Genomic DNA, 18,315 nt, shown 5'->3' with positions numbered 1-18,315 from the left:
GCTAATAAGTAGAAATGGACAATGGTGTGGCAAAATGTGTTCTTAGAGCAGAAGTTGGATTTGTATAATTTTGCTGAAAATATCGTCACGCTCATACTCTCTTAGCTTGCTGGAAATCTTTAGGGAACTTTGCAACTGGAATGGGAATCTCTTAGACTTTAGCATCCAGCTGGTAGGTCATGGCTATCCAATATTGAATTAGAGGTCAGATTTACCTTTAATTGATTCCAGAATCACCATGAAAATAATTGGTAACTAGGGCACTAAATGTTATTTAGGATTCAATTTATATTCCATGACCAATAAAGATATATTTTCACTCAATTGAAGTTTATCCCACAGGTTGTATTAAGTATGAAATCATTGCAACATATGATACTACTTTGAGCACCTCTAAATAAAGGTGGAGTGCTAACGTGAGACAGATAGAGGTACTTTCCCTTTTGTTTTATCCCCATTTTTAACTTCTATTTTAATTATCAACTCTGAATTTCATTAACAACAATCCCCCTCACCCAATATATTCAAACCCAGACATAAAGTATTCAACTTCTGCTTTTTTTAAAAAAACCTTAAAAGGAAATAAAGTCAATTAGTAAAGGGAAGCATTGTCTCTTTAATGGGAAATAATGATGCATATTCAGCTGGAGTTTCAGGCTGCAGTGTTTGCAGAGAACCACTAATTAAAACATTGCTTCTGTAAAGTATGCTGATGCCATTGATTCTAACCCTCTCTCCCCTCCTCAGCCTTCATATACACAGTTAATTTGCTGCTAGGAAAGCAAAGTCGCAAGGGTCCTCATTATAAAAATTTCACTGGCTGCATCTAATGGTTGTAATTAATAGGTGCAATAAATTTCAAATGGCCAGCCAGGGTGTTCATTAGTTTCTGCCTGAGTCAGCACCAGTGGGGTAGCCTGTTACTTAATAAGCCATTTTCTATCAGAAAGAAAAAGGGTTTTTCTATGGTTCAACACCACCAGAGCTTTCTTGCCAAAAAGAGGCAGAGACAAATAATTTGTAATGAACACTCTAGCTTTATACACACCTGTTTGCCAAATGTGTAAAAAGAAATGTCAGGGCTTTCCAAATGAAGGCTAGCATACAAGCAATTCTGATAAATTTGTAACAGGCAGATAGTGTTTAATATCTATCTAGAGAATGACTATCATTAGTGAATAACTTAGTGAATAGCCAGCACCATTATTGGATGTCAGCCCAATGGAGACAAACCTTGATGTGCTTCTCAGATCAGTTGGCTTCATACAACTATAAGATGAAGTTGGCCAATATGTGACTCAATATATGCAGATTATTCTGTGGGTTGACACAGTAAATTATAAAAAAAATATGCATCAATTTACTCTAATAGTCTATGGCTGATATTATGCAAAAAGTACTTTTTTTTTAACAGAAGGCTACATTTGTGCTAAGTTCAGTATTTGCATGGGTGACGTACTATGGATAAGTAAGTTGTTTTTCAAAACTTAATTGTCATTGGATAAGAGATGGGCAGCAAATAATTTTCACAAAATAAATAAATCTTTGTTTATACAACAAGAAATCATAAACTAACCCATGAGCTGGATTTGCACAATATGTGAGGCTAAAATATAGTTGGCTAGTTTTTCATCCAACATAACCTGCAAGCTCAGAAGTGTTTCACTGCAGTGATTAAATAGCAAGGGAAACAGGACACTTGTACCTTTAACAGCAAATAAAAACCTGCACCAAATTGTGACAAAATTTTGCAATATGTTCCTATTTACCAATTCTTCCCAATTAGACACACCTTCCTCCAGAAAACTTTCACTTATAGTATCTAATATTTACATGAAATTTTATTTATCTCATTCTCTCATGAAACCTATATTGTGAAAGCTCTTTGCCTTTCTCTTCTGCATTCTATCTTTCATTAATAATTTGCTTTGTAAAATTTGCAATTAGCACAAAAGCAGCTCAGATTTTCTCCCTTCAACAATCAGCCTACGGATATTTTCAGTGCCTCAATGGATTAGTTACTCAAAGTTAAATGTCTCCTGATGAACCTTTATCTCTTGATGAAATATAAAGATAGATTTTACAATACTTGGATGCATTGTGCTACTGATATTTTGTAATAAATCCATAATCAGTGCAGTGAATATATACAAAGACATATCCATGTAAAATTGAGGATATCTGCTTGTTAGAAGAGCAGCAGAACAGATAAAGACTGCAATCCTCTTACTCAAAATATAGTCCATGCAGAACGTTATGGAATTCATTTCTAAATGATCAGGTATAAACCTCTGCTGTAAAAGGACTTGGATTTCATTTGATTGCCAAGAAGAGAGGGAGCAAATAAATGAGAATGTGCAAGAATGCTAAACCAGTACTCAAATTACAGAAGGTAGAAAGCAGAGAAACCTGGGAATCTAGAGAAATTCAGTTGGCTAGAATTTAACAGAGTCATAGATGGGATCCATTCAGGGCCCCATATTTTTCTCCCTATAAGCCATTCCAGTGCTAATTTATCCAGCATTCTGTGAGTGTCCTAGAAAATGAACATTCTCTTACAGCATCTGTCTTGCGGTCAAATGATTTGCAGAAACATAGATGGTTGAAAACTTATTTTCTTTTTACCTGTGTTGCTTAAAAAACCCCAGATTAATAGTATAACAAATTGAAAGGGACAAGAATATTTCGAAAACATATTGAAGTGTTATAAACCAATTAATGGGTACACCTTTAGTTATATATAATTAGTATGAAATATTTATGCAATATTCTTGTCAACAGAGATTGCTGTTCAATTTCCTAGTCTAGTCTAATAGCCCCAGTATGCCCTATTAGTTTCCTATCAATGGATTAACCAAGTCCAATCGTATCTAGTTTCTGAAGACAGACTAAGCCAGTCTCCTGTGTCTGGAATATAAATAAAGGATGTTGGATGCTTAATATTTAATTAAATAAAGAGACAAATTGTCCCTGTCTATTAGATTACCTGAGGAATCATTACAATTATGTGGTATTAAAAATATGCTATCCAGACTTTTTACCATTTATGTGATCTCAAAGATGGAATTGTCTCTGTAAGGCGGAAAAGCATTCTAGTCCTCTACCCACTAATTAAATCTGTTCATTTGGCTTCTATAGCCTCAGTATTCAGTCCCTACTATAATGTATCTTTTGATTTTATTAATAAAAAGATTACCAGATTGTTTCTTCTGTTTTCTATTTTGTAAGGTATCTTGAGTCCTGCTTAAGACTACATTCAGCTGCTAGAATTTGTATCCATGAAGAGAAGATCCTCAGGTCCTTCTTTATTTACCACTGGTATTTTTGAATATTATTAATAGCTGGTAATTCTTATCTTGATCTCTTGTATGAGAGATTTTATCTGCTAATCTGTGCTGCTGTTATAACCACCAGGCTTCCTGGTAACTTTAATCTCAGCACCCTTTTATATAACTTTAAAGAACACCTCGAGCCACATTCAGCAACCCAGAGTCCTGCACGCGCGCGCGCACACACACACACACACAGAGTCACATTTTAGGCTGCACATTTTAAACAAATAGCAAGAGGACATCATTAAACACACAGACCATCCAAGCCTTCGGATTTAGTATGGAAGCGTGTGTAGGGATGTAAATACAGCTCCTCAGTAGATGTAGCTGCTCTAATGTGTCAGACATATGAGCTGCTTCTATGCTCTTGTATATTCTAAAGAACCTCTTACAAATCACATCCAAAGCATTGCACAGCGTGGGTGGACACCAATTTTATTAACTATATATTTTATATTAATAGAATTCAAAATTAACTGATGTTACATTTTTACTCTGACTTGCTTCCCAATTTATTTGTCCTGCTCTCCACTTATATGATTGAAACACTTCAGCAAGGCATTCAAAAATAAAAAAGGCTCACCTAAAAAGGATGCATACTCCTGTTGTGACCTAAGAATTTCATCCAACTTCCAGCACAGTTCTTTAATTAGCGTGCAAGTCCCACTTAGCCACATAGCAATCTGGAGACGTATAACTATACAGCAAGCTCAATATGTATATTCCTATACATTACCACATTCTTCTTTTTTTTCTTTCTTTCTTTCTCAGGTTTTTTTTTTTTTTTTTTGGAAAATTCTAGCTAACAAAGGAATTCTATATCATTCAAGAGCTTGTTCAGTGAACTCTGTGAACACTTGGTTGATCCTAAGAGGTATTACACAGCTGTCCCCATGGTTCTTTTCTTTTTAAAAAAATAAAATAAATCAGCAGACAACACCGGTGGCTCTTTCAGATGTACTCAGAAATCAGAGAGAAACAAATCTGAGCAGGTACCATACAGGAAAGACCAGTGTTTGAGAAGAAAGGTTCCTCAATCCTTATTAGCAATGCTGACCATTTAAAAGTCTGGCCTTCAAAGGCTCCTGGGCCCCTGGTGCAGCTGCCCTGATCATTAAGGGATACAATTGATGGTAAGATGGAACAGTGAAAACAGGACTGCACATTCCATAGGGGTTTTGTTCCAATTCAGACTGGGCTAAAGGCAAATGGGATTTTGCTCATTACTTTCCCAGCAGAAGAAAACATTTTGGTTTGCAATAAAGAAGCTGGTTAAATGGGTTCTTTATCCCCTCCACCCCATTCCTATTATTGCTAGTTAATTATGCACTGGCCATCCAAGTCCCACTCATTCACCACTGCAAGCAAGTACAATCAGAAAAGCAGGTGTGTGGTATGACCTTTGCAGTTGGCAATGGCTCTCAGAAAGACAGCGTCTGTTGAAGGAACTCAGAGAGCCTTTCTGGGGCACTCTTGATAGAAGGAAATCTCAGATATCCTACTCAGAAATATGATGACTATTAATTTGTTATGGCATGAAGCAGCTAAACATTATGGCTCTCATGGCTATGTTCACTTAACAAATATAGCTACATACCAGACAGTAACATCTTAGCAAAAATGTTCTGCAAACTCCGTCTTTGTGGATAGTGTAGGCTTCAGGCAAGGTATAATATAAATCCAGAAAATTGAGTTGAGTAGGTTATGAATACACTAACCATGGATATGTTGTGTAGGCAGAGCCACGGTGATATTTTTTGTGCAATGCAGAGATAAACATTATCACCTGCTTACTCCTGAATTTCAAAGAAACAGTTACAAAAATAGATAAGTAATCTTATTCTACACCAACCTCCTCAGGTTTTGCACATTATGTTCCCAAATAAATATCTCAACTCACCTCAACACTTCTAAACTTATGAAGAAGAGCTTGTAATTGTGGCTAGCTGTTCTCTCCATGGTTCATTAGCTATTTCACTGGGTCTTTTATGGAAATGACCCTGCATTCTGTTTAAAGCATTTATTATGGGGATCTTCTAAGTAAGGGAAGGTTTGGAACCTATATTTGAAAGGCAGTGCCTTTTTCTTTCTTTTTGGAAACATCTCACATGTATTAAACTGCACCTTGCACCTTTGAAGTAGTCTTCCTTTCATCTCTGAATGGAGAGAAGCAGCTCAGAAAAAGAAAAGAAATCAGTCCTAGTCTTCTGTACATTCTCTTGCTGAGTGGGTCTGTCACATTCATCTGAAATAAATGTGGATGGTTTCTTTTTTAAAAGGAGGAGGAAAGAGTTCAGGAATCTGTATTTCACACAGCTTTGCTGGAGGTACCCAAGAGAGTGGATTATTCCTTTGTGTAACCCATGGCTTTTAGCCCTACATGAATTATAAAAAGTAATCACATAGGAATAAAAAGCCATAGACCACAGCAGAGGATTTAAGAAAGGTAAGCTGAAAGCTTCTGGAAAATAGAAAAGGAATGAAAATAAATCTTTCAAACTGAGGCCACCTTAACCAAATCTGTGCCATGGAAGTTTTCCTGGAAATTTTCTCTTGACTGGTCATCTCATTAGTAACTCACCTACGTTGATTGTTTCCAGCACAGTCTGGGCTCATATCTAATGCAATTTACTTTGCGCCTGTTTGTACTCACTGGGAAATAAGACTTTAGTGGCCCCATCCTGTTTCCTACAGGAAGGCATGTCTTGGAACAAGGACAGATAAATGCCATACAGATCACAATTGTGCCACTTTCGACTGATTGAGCAAATGGAGTCATATACTGCATAATCCACAGGCCGTGCAAAAATCTTTAGTCCTTGTGGCTTTAATTAAAGGGTTCAGCAAAGCAGGCTGGCAGCAAAAAACAGGGCAAAATAGAATTTTGAGAAGTTCCAAAAATAAAGATGCATTCTCTGTTCTTCTGAACGCCGTCTGAAACTTAACCAAGATCATGTTGTGCAAATGTCCGGGGCAGAACCCTGAAATCCTATTTCACTGTCAGACTGCCATTGGAATCCACTGAAGTCATCCCTGTAAAAATGGTACCTTCAAAGCACAATGTACTCTATGCATTTAAGTTTCTATCTGATGCATCTGCAGATAAAGAAAATATATCATTTGTTGAACACAACCATTTCAGTGCCCATAAACATTTCTTGAAAACTCTTGTCATGAAATGAAAACAAATGATCATAAACCTGTAAAAGCTATACAGTGTACTGGGAATCTGGAAAAGCCAAATACTGAAGTATTGAATGACAAGTTGACAAAAGCCAGGAGCAATTGTCTACACAGCACTGCAGATATTAGGTGTTAGGGCCCAATTCAGTTTGAATATTTACAAACTGATCTACATTCACATTACATGGTGAATCAAACAAGACCTAGGACATTTTCCACAGGTAGCAATCATACCCCAAGCCATAGTTTTCTTTTGTACAACACTCTGGCCATGCATGCTGAGGCATAGCTGAAAGCATGCATCTGGCAATTTCCTGCACAAAGTGGAAAGGTAATTGCCTGTCAAAGAGAAGCCATTTGATTCTCTTTCTATAATGTATTATTTTCCAGTCCTTCCTGAGAATCATGGATTTGAAACATCTCTTGGCACTGTGCGTCGTGCCCATTTTAAAAGTTTTGAATACTAGACACACACAATTAAGAACTGTTTCCACAAATACGTTACAGTACCTTTTCTTCTGATGTGTGTCATCTGTGAATGTAATGCAAGACAGAAAGGAGAGAGTAAAACCTTAACTGTACATTTCTGGTCAATGTAGGTTTTCATTCCGTTTACAAATGCAAGAAATGTGAGACCTGATTAAAGCATTACTCATGAAAATAGTCTGAAACAAATGAATACCGGCATGCAGAGCTCTAAAAGGTGTGCAAAACAAAACTTTTTTTGTAACCCCCATACAAAAGGGATAAAGAGAATTGTATTGAGTGTATAGTTCTCCCTCCTGTATTTCAAGTGGATGGTCTCTCTTCTTAGCTGCCTTTTCAAACAAGCTTCTCAAGGAGAATTCAAAAAGAAATAAGGGCTTTTGGAATAAGGAAAATGCTTTAATTAGAGAAGAACAAAATCTCCCCAGTGCTCCTTCATACAGATGGGAACACTTCCTGCTCTTTAACGAATGTGTCTGCACCTTGTGCTCAAGATGGAATTTGTGGACTAAATCTGTCCAGCGCCAGTGAAAATGAATGAATTTACATCCGTTTGCGCAGCTGAAGAGTTGGCCCTCTGCCTTTCCTTCTCTCGCTCTGCAAATATTGCTCTGACTCATGCTTGCTCAACAAGAGTGTTTATTTACTAACTTAGCAAGACAGGAGGTGAACAGATGATATAGGAGGCATCTTCCCTATATTCACCACTTTTCGGATTAGCCTTTTGAAAATGTTGTATAAAAACCCCAGAAACATGTGCTTTTCAAGCAGTGAAAGCAGCATCCTAGAGTATGGATTCAGAAGCTTGACTTGGGTCTAAAGGACTACTAGCCTAATATGCGATTTCTAGAAATCTAAGCATTAATTCCCTTCCAAAAGAAAAAGGATTTACATCTTGAAAAGCACAGTATCTAAATTAGATACCTGAGTATCTAAAGGCTGGATATTTTTCTTCTCCCACACTGAGACATTACCACTAGCAAACCTGTAGGAAGAAAGGAAGTTTGCTTTTAAGCAGTATTCTTGTATGTTTGCTTATATATATTATTAATATAGTTCATCAATCATGTTGGGAGGATTGTCATCTCGAAAGGCAAGTATAAATAACTGTAATAAATAAATACAAATTTAATTAGAAAGGGGTACAATAAATAATCTGCAAAATCTAATCAAGTTCATATGAACCATTCCATCACCCCACAAATCCAAAGAATCAGAACAGTCCAATAAGTCAGAAATAATGAGAGCTGTCATCCAGTAACTTTTGAAGAGCTATGTGTCCCCAGTTCCTTCAACACATGAATTTACAGAACTTTACATCCACAAAGCTGTCATATATGTACTTTGCTCAGTCACCACCACTTCTCAGTCTACACAGTATTATATTGCAGTGAAAAAGGTGACTTATGACCATTTTTCACACTTATGACCATTGCAGCATTCCCATAGTCACGTGATTTACATTCAGATGCTTAACAATTGATTCACCTTTATGACGGAGTTAGTATCCCAGACCCTTTTGTGACCTTTTGACAAGCAAAGTCAATGGGAAATTAGATTAATTTAACAACCATGTTACTAAGTTAAGAACTGCGGTAATTCACTTAATGAATGTGGTGAGAACAGTCATAAAGTGGGGCAAAGCTCACTTAACAAATTTCTCACTTAACAACATAAATTTTTGGCTCAATTGTGATTGTAAGTTGAGGACTATATGTAGTGTCCTGGGGTCGACATTTGTGACCGTACCAGTTGGCTTCCAACAAGTCAAAGCAAACTCAATGGGGGATGCTATATTTGCTTAATGATTGTGTGAGTCATTTAACTCCAGTGAGTCACTTAACAACTATGAAAGAAAAAGACATAAAATCAGGTGTAATCACTTAACAACTTTGGTCCCAAATGTGATCGTAAGTCAAGGACCACCAATAATTGAACAGAGTAACTTGAGGTATAATACAAAAATTGTTTAATATTCTATAAGTACTCACAGCACAAAACAATTTCTCTTATAAAACATTGATCAGTTGTTTGCTTGCATTAGCAGATGAAATTGTTTGGTTGTGCTTACCATTAGAAGCATTGTTAGAGATGTTTCTTGTTTTTCAGCATGAGCTTTTATGGCCATACATTCCCTGTGGATATTATATTCTGAAAAGCCTCTCAAGTCAGTTATGCACTGTGAGTCCATAATTTTTCAGAATATTCCTTTCCTCATAATTCTAAGAGAGTTACATTCCAAGACTGCACTCAAATTCAACATGAAACACAAATGTCAGTACAATAGGAGATTCGGGGTGGCTTTTAAGTCCCTCAAGAGAAAGCCAGGATATCAAAGTTGTCTTCTCTTCTGTGCAAAAGCTTCCACAGAATGCTGATACATAGTTTGGGGTATTCAGCATGCCACCAATGGCACCCAACAAGATACGGTATGTGGGGGTGGGGACATGCTCGACACTTCTTTGTGTTCTTGCTCACATAATAACTTGGTGGAAATCAAGAGATTAGACTAAGAGCTTGATAAATTTGTCCTCAAATCAAAGTGACCCTTGTAATAAATTGGACCAATTGTAGCCTTTGGGCTATGACAAATTGTAGAGAGTAGAGAGAGAGAGAGATTTATGTACATTCACTCATTAGGAGTCAGCTAGACGTCATGTTTCATGATGACATTGTGCAAATGATGTAACATCTGACATTTGCGGGATAATGTCATGACATACATGCCATGCCACTGACCACAGAGATACCCATACTTGCAACCATGTCTCAATATCATCCAAGAAAATCTCTAGTGCAGGAGCATGAATGTATGGCTGTGTTCTGCTTTTGCGAGCAATTTTCTTGATTTTCTTCCTTTCATCATTTTCATCACCACAGTCCATTGATTCCTCTTCGGTTTAGTTTGTTTATCCCATGCTCCTTTCTTCTTTCTGATTCTGTTTCTTTCTTTCTCTTTCTTTCCTAATCTTTCGTTTAAATATAATAGGGTTTGCATACTTTTTTAAAAAAAACTTTAGGTTTCTTTCCTTGTTCATTTATCCCTCCTGCAAATAATTCATTACTTATTGTGAGCTTCTTTTTTGAGCTGTGTAAATAATTAAAAGTATTGTCCTGTGTGTGGTCTATCTTCTTGCCTTTTAACCTTCTGAGCAGTGTTCCCCTCACTTCCTGGAACCGAATAAGCAGTTTCTATGGTCCAAGGTCCGTGTGACCTGAAACCCACTCCAGATTGATGTCTATAAATGTAACATGCTTCATCCCATTATAATACCCTCATTTTATTGTAAGTTTTATTCACAAAGCAAAATGTTTGTGGCCATTAATTTCAAGATTGTGAAGGAGTATAAAGATGAAGATCCTTGCACTGATTTCTATGAACTTAAAAGGATTTCTCATCCCCACATAATTATCTAATTTTCTGCCAAAGCAAAAAAAAAAAAAAAAGGAGTTGTAAGCTATTTTGATAAGTCAGAAAAATGTTCTGAAAATAATGAGTGGCAATTCTCCTCCACTCTGCTGCCAAGAAAACAACATGAGCATGTTTATATAGTCACCAGAAATCAAGCTTAATTCAAAGGAATCTTGAAAAATAACCACAACTTCTTGTGTGTTGCATGTTTTCACTGTTCCTGCACTGATATAAAGGTAGAGCTCCCATTAGCATAAAGTGTGCTCTAATATTGAAAAAGTTGTGATAAGCTACAATCTACAAAGCAACATAAAAATAGGGTGAGCTATTTTCCAAGCCAAGGATTCAGCCATAAAGTGGGATTTTTGTTGCCCAACTTTAATGTATACTTACTTTATTTTTGTTGCTATTATTGTCTGTATTTACAAAGACCAGAAAAATACATGCTTTGCTGTACAAGTACAGTAAAAAGTATGTACTTACAGCTGTGTTGCTGTAATGTTGCAGAGTAGAGCTTAAAGTATTGAAGAGGAAGAGCCAGGTACAAATTTCCAGGTGATCACACAACTCACTGAAGGACTTTTGGGGAAGTGCTTGTGTTTCAGTTCAATCTACCTCACAGGATTTTTATTGAAATTAGGGAGATTCTGTTGCACTCCATCTTAAACTTTTCAAGGAAAAAAAAGGATATAAATTCAGTAAATAAGCAAAATATTTCATATTAAAATCGCTACTTCCATATTGCTAAAAAAAATTGAGCTATGCTCTATTTAGGTGACATAAACAATTTTATATTTGCTATGTAGGCAAATAGGTAGGTATATATGTACAAGGATTTGCTTATAAAACATATTTTATTTTACAGAGAATAGAAGTCCTCCATTTAAAAGACTGTCCAAGAAAAATATCTGAAGGCCTCTTTGTTTTGGAAGGCTGTCTACTTTAAAAGAAGGAACAGTGGAGATCTTGAAATTGCTCACAAATAGGTTATACGATAATGAGATATACCATGCTTTTATGTAATATGACTATTACTAAATTTGGTCACTGTCTAAATTGCAATATTCAGTTTTATCATTTTATTACTAATATTATTTGCTGATTTTTTTTCTTTTTTTGAAGGAGACACATATGCTTAAATAGAAGACTTTCTTCAACATGAGTTTCCTTTTTAGTAATGCTATTTTGTAGATGAAGACTTTGGAAGATACATTACTTCTTTTATTTCTGAATGAGGCATTTTACATATACATTTTTAATATGATTTAATATATTTTTATATTGCATTCTTTTAGGTTTGGTTTGGATTAGTTTGGTTTTTAGCAGTTGTAAGCTGCCCAAAGTAATCTATTTGAGATCATCAGCTATATAATTTGTATACTGAAGTACTGCAATGAATAAATAATCCATCTACACTATATTTGAGATTTCTTTCTCTCTTTGTCTTGAGCAAAGACCAAGAATTCTAGCCCAAACTTTTTTCTTCAACATTTCTAGTACTGTATACATGGAAGGAGTTTATAATCATAAAGTTATAAAGAATGAATACTGTTTTCTCTTTTCCCCCCAATGTCCTGTTCATTCTAAAATGATAGGATTCTGAATCATGGTTGGACAAAAAGGAAGAAAAAATGAAATGGTGCGTCACAAAAATCTAAGACTTGTATCAAGAACTGTCCAACATAAATCACAAAAGCTGCCAAGCTTCTCCAGTGATAAAAACTTTATCCATGGTGATATTTGACAGTATTTTATGTCCAGCTGCTCCCTAAGGAACCCTGTTCTGAAACATGCAAGCTGTACATCTACAAAGCAAAAATCTAGAATTGTGTTCCTCAAACATTTTGGATAAACATTCAGAAAATGTCACAAACTACCCCAATTGATCAAATATCTCCTTTCTGTAAATTTGTTTTTAAGAGCATGGGAGTTCTTTTTCTTTTTTTGGCAAATAGTAGTTGCATTTATATATGCCTTCTTCTTTCCATTTGAAAAGGCTTTTTAATATTTAAAATTATAAAAAAATGAATCGAAACATAAACATTTACCACCTCAATTATTTTATATCCCCCATGCCATAATTCAAATCATTCTTCATACACACTTGCTATTTAGACGAACTTCCCTATTTCCCCGGAAACATTTTGTTTCTTTCCTCTTCATCATGATCAACTGAATTTTAACTAAAATTTAAATTTATCATCTTTATCTATTGATTAGTGCTTTATATGATATTTTTATTAAATGATTGTACGCCGCCTAGAGTCGCCTTGGCGAGATGGGCAGCATAGAAGTTTAATAAATAAATAAAAATACTCAAAATCTTGTCCAAAAGAAACCTCTCCATATTATATGATTACATGCAAGTGGCTTTCCCACTGACTGAAATCCATTTTTTTTAAATAAATCCATTATCATATTCCCTATTTAGGCTTTTATTTTTGGAGTAGCTAGGCAAGATCCTAGTTAGCATACAATTTGTGGTCATTCCTGTTCATTATTGTCAATCTCCTGAATTTTAGTACTTCTGCTATTGCTTATATTACCTCCTTATACACTTCAATATTTCACCACCGATCGTTCTTTGCAAACCAGCGGAGTGGCAATGACCATGGATGGGGTGATGAGCAACAAGTGGCCTGGCCATCTGACTTACATGATTGGCAATGCATGTAAGGTCAGTTCTAATCAACCTCAATGGTTAGTGGATCACAGTTTGAGACTCACTGATCTACTAAGTAGCAAAGTAAACATGTACATATTTCACTTTGGATTTCTTTAGTTAGTATTTACTAACCAAATAATTTCAAAGTGAGATATGAACATATTTATTTTTGCTACTACTTAGTTATCTACAAGTAGAAGTTTTTCTATTTCCTACACCTCTGAATCAAACGAAATTGCCACATTGACTTAGAGCATGTATTAAATCTTTGTCTTTCTTATCATTAGCACATTAGAATAATACATCCAGTCACAGAGTACAATCTTGTGTATAGTTTACCAAGATGCAAGTTTCATCAAGTTTGGAATGTCTCGCTCTCAAGTAAATACTATATGATGATTACAAGCTTAAGCTACAATATAAATTCATTTTTTTTAAAAAAAGTCTTAAAATTATTCATGGAATGCTATAATGTTGTACTCCAGGTGAATTAGCAAAATAACTGCAATCAGATTTTTATGTACCACATGCAGAGAGAATATAGCAAGACACACAAAAAGATTACAAAGCAATTTGGAACACAAAGTAAGTGTGGCTTCATCAAATCAAAGCCCAATTATCCTGAGTAATCTCAAACATGCTCCCTCCAAGGTGACAATTAGAACCCCTTCTCTGCCTGCTATCATTACTAATTCATTCTTAGCATACTGTGCAACATTCTTAATAAGAGCTGCAAACAGATGGAAGTTAGGTTTAACACTAAAACTCTAGTCTAGGTCAACCCACCCAAGACAGATGACCTCACCTTCAGCAGGTAAACCTCCTGGCCTCAGAAACTACTATACACCACGATGAGTGGCTTGAATGCAGGCCTTAAGAACAGCAGCTGCAAGCACCACTGCAGCTGTACACACCGGCTTCTATCAAAGAGTAAAGATTCTTTTGCTTGCCTGGTAAACACCAAAGGAATCCAGCTGGTGGCAAGCCCTGTGTATGATGCTGCTTCCCATTCTACCACTCCTAGCTTTAGAAATGTGAGTAGTATCTAATCAAACTTGGCTCATTTTTGAAGCCCCTGACCCCTCCCTTTCCTGCCATCCCCCTGCCCCTCCCTTCCAGAAGTAGCCAAGCAGCTACTGTTGTGTTTCATACTTGAGCTGATTCTGCATCAAAGCCCTTGGTTGGAGCAGTGTAGTGGGGAGAGAAAGAACCAGGAAGAGATCAGGTATTTCTCCATTCCTGACTCTGGAGGCCCTTAGTAACAAAGGCTGTATTTAACCAGATCCTGTGAAGCAGAAACCCCTTGTATCTACTTCAGTACCTTTGATCTAACTCCCCCAGTGGGATGTGTATTAGTCATGTCCCTCCTGCTAAGCTCTTGAAGCCAAGAACCTGGGGAGAAATCTCCTCCTCCCGTTTTGGAAAGTTTTCCCTAAGCTAAGAAACAGCAGAAAGGGCTCACCCATCCCTGTCTGGTCACAGCTGCTTCCTTCTCTGCATTTGAGCCTCTGATTGCACTTGGCTCCCCCTTACCCCAAACCCAGCGCCTTCCCAGCCTTGATATTCTCAGGGATGAGATTCAGACACTTATCCTTGCCTTTTATCAGTCGTCCAACCATTGAAGTGACAGCATCAATATTCTGCTATGCCTTAGAGCCCTCTTCTATTATGAGCTTTTTCCCTCTCTTGCTGTGACTAAGCACCTTACAAAATCCATTCAGTCCAGGCTTAGCATCCTGAGAACATTGAAGTCAGTAGATGCTTTTCTTTTTCTCCAAAAGGGCTTTACTGGCAGCTGGACAAGGGGCAAACAAAAGAAATATTTGACTGGATGCCTAGATCTTCTGGTACTGAACGTGCTTTTTAACTCCTGCCTTGTGCAGTTCCTCTGCTATGGTTTCCTTTATCTCAAGAAGCTAGGAGGAGCATATTCTGTGCTGTGTGGATGAGCTCTCCGGACAACAGGCTTATGAAGAGTCCTAGGGCCCACTTTGCAAATAGGGAACCAGCTACTAAAGCCATCAGAAATTTCTCCTAGCAATAAACACCATATAAGCTTTGATCTGCAGAGTAACCAAAATAACTTCATCTGTAATCCAAAATACATCTGTACTTTCTATTGATGGACCATAATTTTAAGGACATTTATCTTGTTTACAGGGTGCAAAACAAGAACTGAGAGTTAGAATAAAGTGGCTATGAAATCTCAGTATGTACAGCTCTTAAAAATTGTAAACTACATTCTCAAGACTGCTTTTCCTATTTGACTACCTTGAGCTCAATGGTCAAATGAAATGGTTGCATCTTTGGCATGTCTAATAACTACTGAGCCTCCCTTCATTTCCTCATCACTGCTGCCAGAGCTTGATACACTAGGATTAGCCTTACTGGTTTTTAAAATTTAGCCTTCACAATCTATTGCCCACCAAATTGTAAAGTCTGTAACTCCCAAACAGCATGGTCAAAAGAAAAGATGGACTTAACTGGGAGACTAGAAGATAACTTTCCAGTTATCTGTGTGCTGTCTGGAAATGAATTATGTTTGATCTTTTATTAGAGCAGGTAATTTCAATTGCACATACTCTAGCTTCCTTTCCTCTCTAATATATATATTACAGAGAGACACACCTATTTTTTTTCAATACCTATATTCCCTTGATATATAGAAATCATGTTCTTGTATTTTCACCATGGTTCCTTCCACTCATCATTTGGTAAGCTGCAAATTTCTCCAAACTCCGTTTAAATGAGAATTACTAAAATAAAAGACAAATCCACATACTCATGACATATTAAAATATGAATTGTAAAATATGAATTTCTGTCTCTGGTTTTATATATGATCAAGTGTATTTTTTTAAAAAAAATCTGAAATCAGTGTTTTTCAGATTAGTAAAATATAATACAAAAATCCACTTTATATACACCAATTAGTATTCCCACAACATCCTCACTTCTACCTAATAGGAAGGAAGCTGTAATATTTTAGCTATTTTTATGGTTACTGTATCTTCCTATCCAATAGGATGAAAGGTAACAATAAACATCAGAAGTAAAATAAATGATTTACAATATAAGACAAATTCAGAAATATGTAAACATTCATATTGAAACATACAAGAATAAAACTTGTTGTTGGAATGGGAGCAGTTATAGTCCAGAGCATATGGAGAACATCAGGCTTTACAACATTGCTTGTAAAAATATGTTCACTCTTATAGCAACCAATGCTGAGCTCAATAGATCTTATATTCATAAGATAATATTTGCACAAATGTGATTCCTATTCCAACTGAATTATGTTAAAGAGTCAGAATATTTCAAAGCTCACCACCTTACCAGTCATAAAACAGTTGTTCTAAATGAATTAGGGCACTTTCAGAGTAGAGATAATTAATGAATTACTCTCAAAATAAAAACTAAGGATTTCCTTAGTTATAACTTATCATTAGAATTTGTTATCAAAACAATTAAAGGCATAATTCCAAAGTATCTGTACTTTCCCTACTTCTATGATAAGGGACCAACACTCCAATCCTATGGAGACTTACATGGATATAAATCCTACTCATTGGTGACTTACTTCAAAGTAATCCTATGCAGAATTGCTCTGTAATGTACTATTATATCCTACTGGATACAATGAATGTGATCAAGCCTTCTTTTGTAGAATACAGTAGAGTAGAAGAAGAGTAATAACAGGAGACAGGAAAAAACAGGTAATTTGATGAGGTCAAGAACAGCTGCTGCAATGTGTAGCATTAATAAATCTAAACTCATTTTGAGGCACTGCTGATTTAAAAATAAAGGGCATGTATCTGGGTTATAGCCTTAATACCAAATTCTGTGAATAGCTGGATCAAACTGTTTTCCATGAACATCATAGATCAAAGTTAGCTTTCACCATTCCACTGCCTGCTTGCCTGCCTGCCTGCCTGCCTGCCTGCTTGCCTGCCTGCCTGCCTGCGTAATGCTTCATGGTTCAGTAGGGTAAAACAGACTCTTAAATAAATGTGAAATGCAGAACCTCCAGGACAGCAGTGCTTACAACACATGTAGTGTAACCCCAGATACTTTCTCAGAAGCAGGCTCTATGAAGTTCAGTGAGGCATGTTCTCAAGTTGCACCCAGAATCCTCTGGTTTTAATTAATGCAGAAACCTGAACATAGCAATAACCAGGATATTTTACTGCAAAGACTGTACAATGAAACATTCTCAAGGAATTTTCTTGCCTACAATTTTCTCCAACTTTGCCTGGATTTACAAGAAACCAATGAACCATTTGTTTTACATGTAGATTAATTGCTTTTTTAAAAAAGCATTATATTTGAATTACAGCACTATTTTTTAAAATAGTGCAAAAATAATTTTAGCATTTTTTTCAAAACTAGGAGGAAAAAAGAAGAAAGGCCAGTTAAATTGTTGGCATTTGTATAAAATTCAATCTGTCTATTCCCACCTCATCCCCATAGGCATTAAAAAGAAATCATTTTCTCTATGCCAAGCTTGCTATGGAAGAACAATTGTCAAATTCAGCATGTCTGCCTATCAACCTAGGATATTCATTTATTTGTCTTAAAATGGCATCATTGACCAATCTTTCCATTCACCTCTACTGTAAGTCAAAGGAAGCCTGCTAAAACCAACAGAGCTTGTTAGCTTCATTGGGTTTCTCCAGTCTTAATGCTCAGAGGGAAGAAAACACTGAGGTTGTTTGAAAAAGAGAAAATGGGTAGTAAAACCAGTCAAGTGTTAATAGATCTGTAAAATGCTGGTTTCAATTTTAAAGGGTTATCTTTCCATCACTGGGCATGATAGCTAATGAATAACTGCAAGTGGACTGGCTAATAGGCAATGGTCATTGAACAAGAGTAGAATTAGCTTTTCTTAATGGACTAGACTTGATTCATTCTTGACCAGCAAATGACTACTACATGGTATCAGATAAAGGTGTCTCTGATGACAGCCCTAGACAATGGATACTTCTGCACGGTATTTTATATTTGGAAAAGTTGGAAAACTGGAGAAGAAGCCAAAGTACGGAGCATACTTTGGAGCTCCGTAGAGTGAGAAATTTAACCAAGATACATCTACTTCTCCCTTCTTTCCTTTCATATGGCTCTTTCCACAAAACTAACTTGTAGCACTCTGCCATAAAAGGTACCCCCTACCTTGAAATAGAACCGAAAGAAGACCAGATCTTCAGAATATGATAACTCAAGAAGAAACTCTACCT

General features: G+C 36.3%; 1 protein-coding gene across 2 annotated transcripts in view; it reads right to left on the bottom strand.

Moving 5' to 3' along the window:
• Positions 1–18,315, bottom strand: part of BLACAT1 (BLACAT1 overlapping LEMD1 locus) — a 56,258-nt gene that overhangs the window by 16,263 nt on the left and 21,680 nt on the right. The window contains exons 1-2 of one of the 2 annotated variants that reach the window (XM_087959672.1): positions 13,884–14,086; positions 10,897–11,080 (exon numbers count right to left, since the gene is read on the bottom strand). The gene's annotated coding sequence lies outside the window, so the exon portion shown is untranslated. Of the gene's footprint in view, positions 1–10,896; positions 11,081–13,883; positions 14,087–18,315 lie in introns of those variants that run through there. The other variant, XM_087959673.1, reaches the window with a different exon arrangement.

Source organism: Notechis scutatus, chromosome 3, assembly GCF_049901735.1.
Source record: "Notechis scutatus isolate UNSWTSFEM ecotype Mainland chromosome 3, rNotScu1.2, whole genome shotgun sequence".
Taxonomy (NCBI): Eukaryota; Metazoa; Chordata; class Lepidosauria; order Squamata; family Elapidae; genus Notechis; species Notechis scutatus.
Note: the sequence above shows the minus strand (reverse complement) of the source record. Positions and strands in the feature narration are given on the sequence as shown.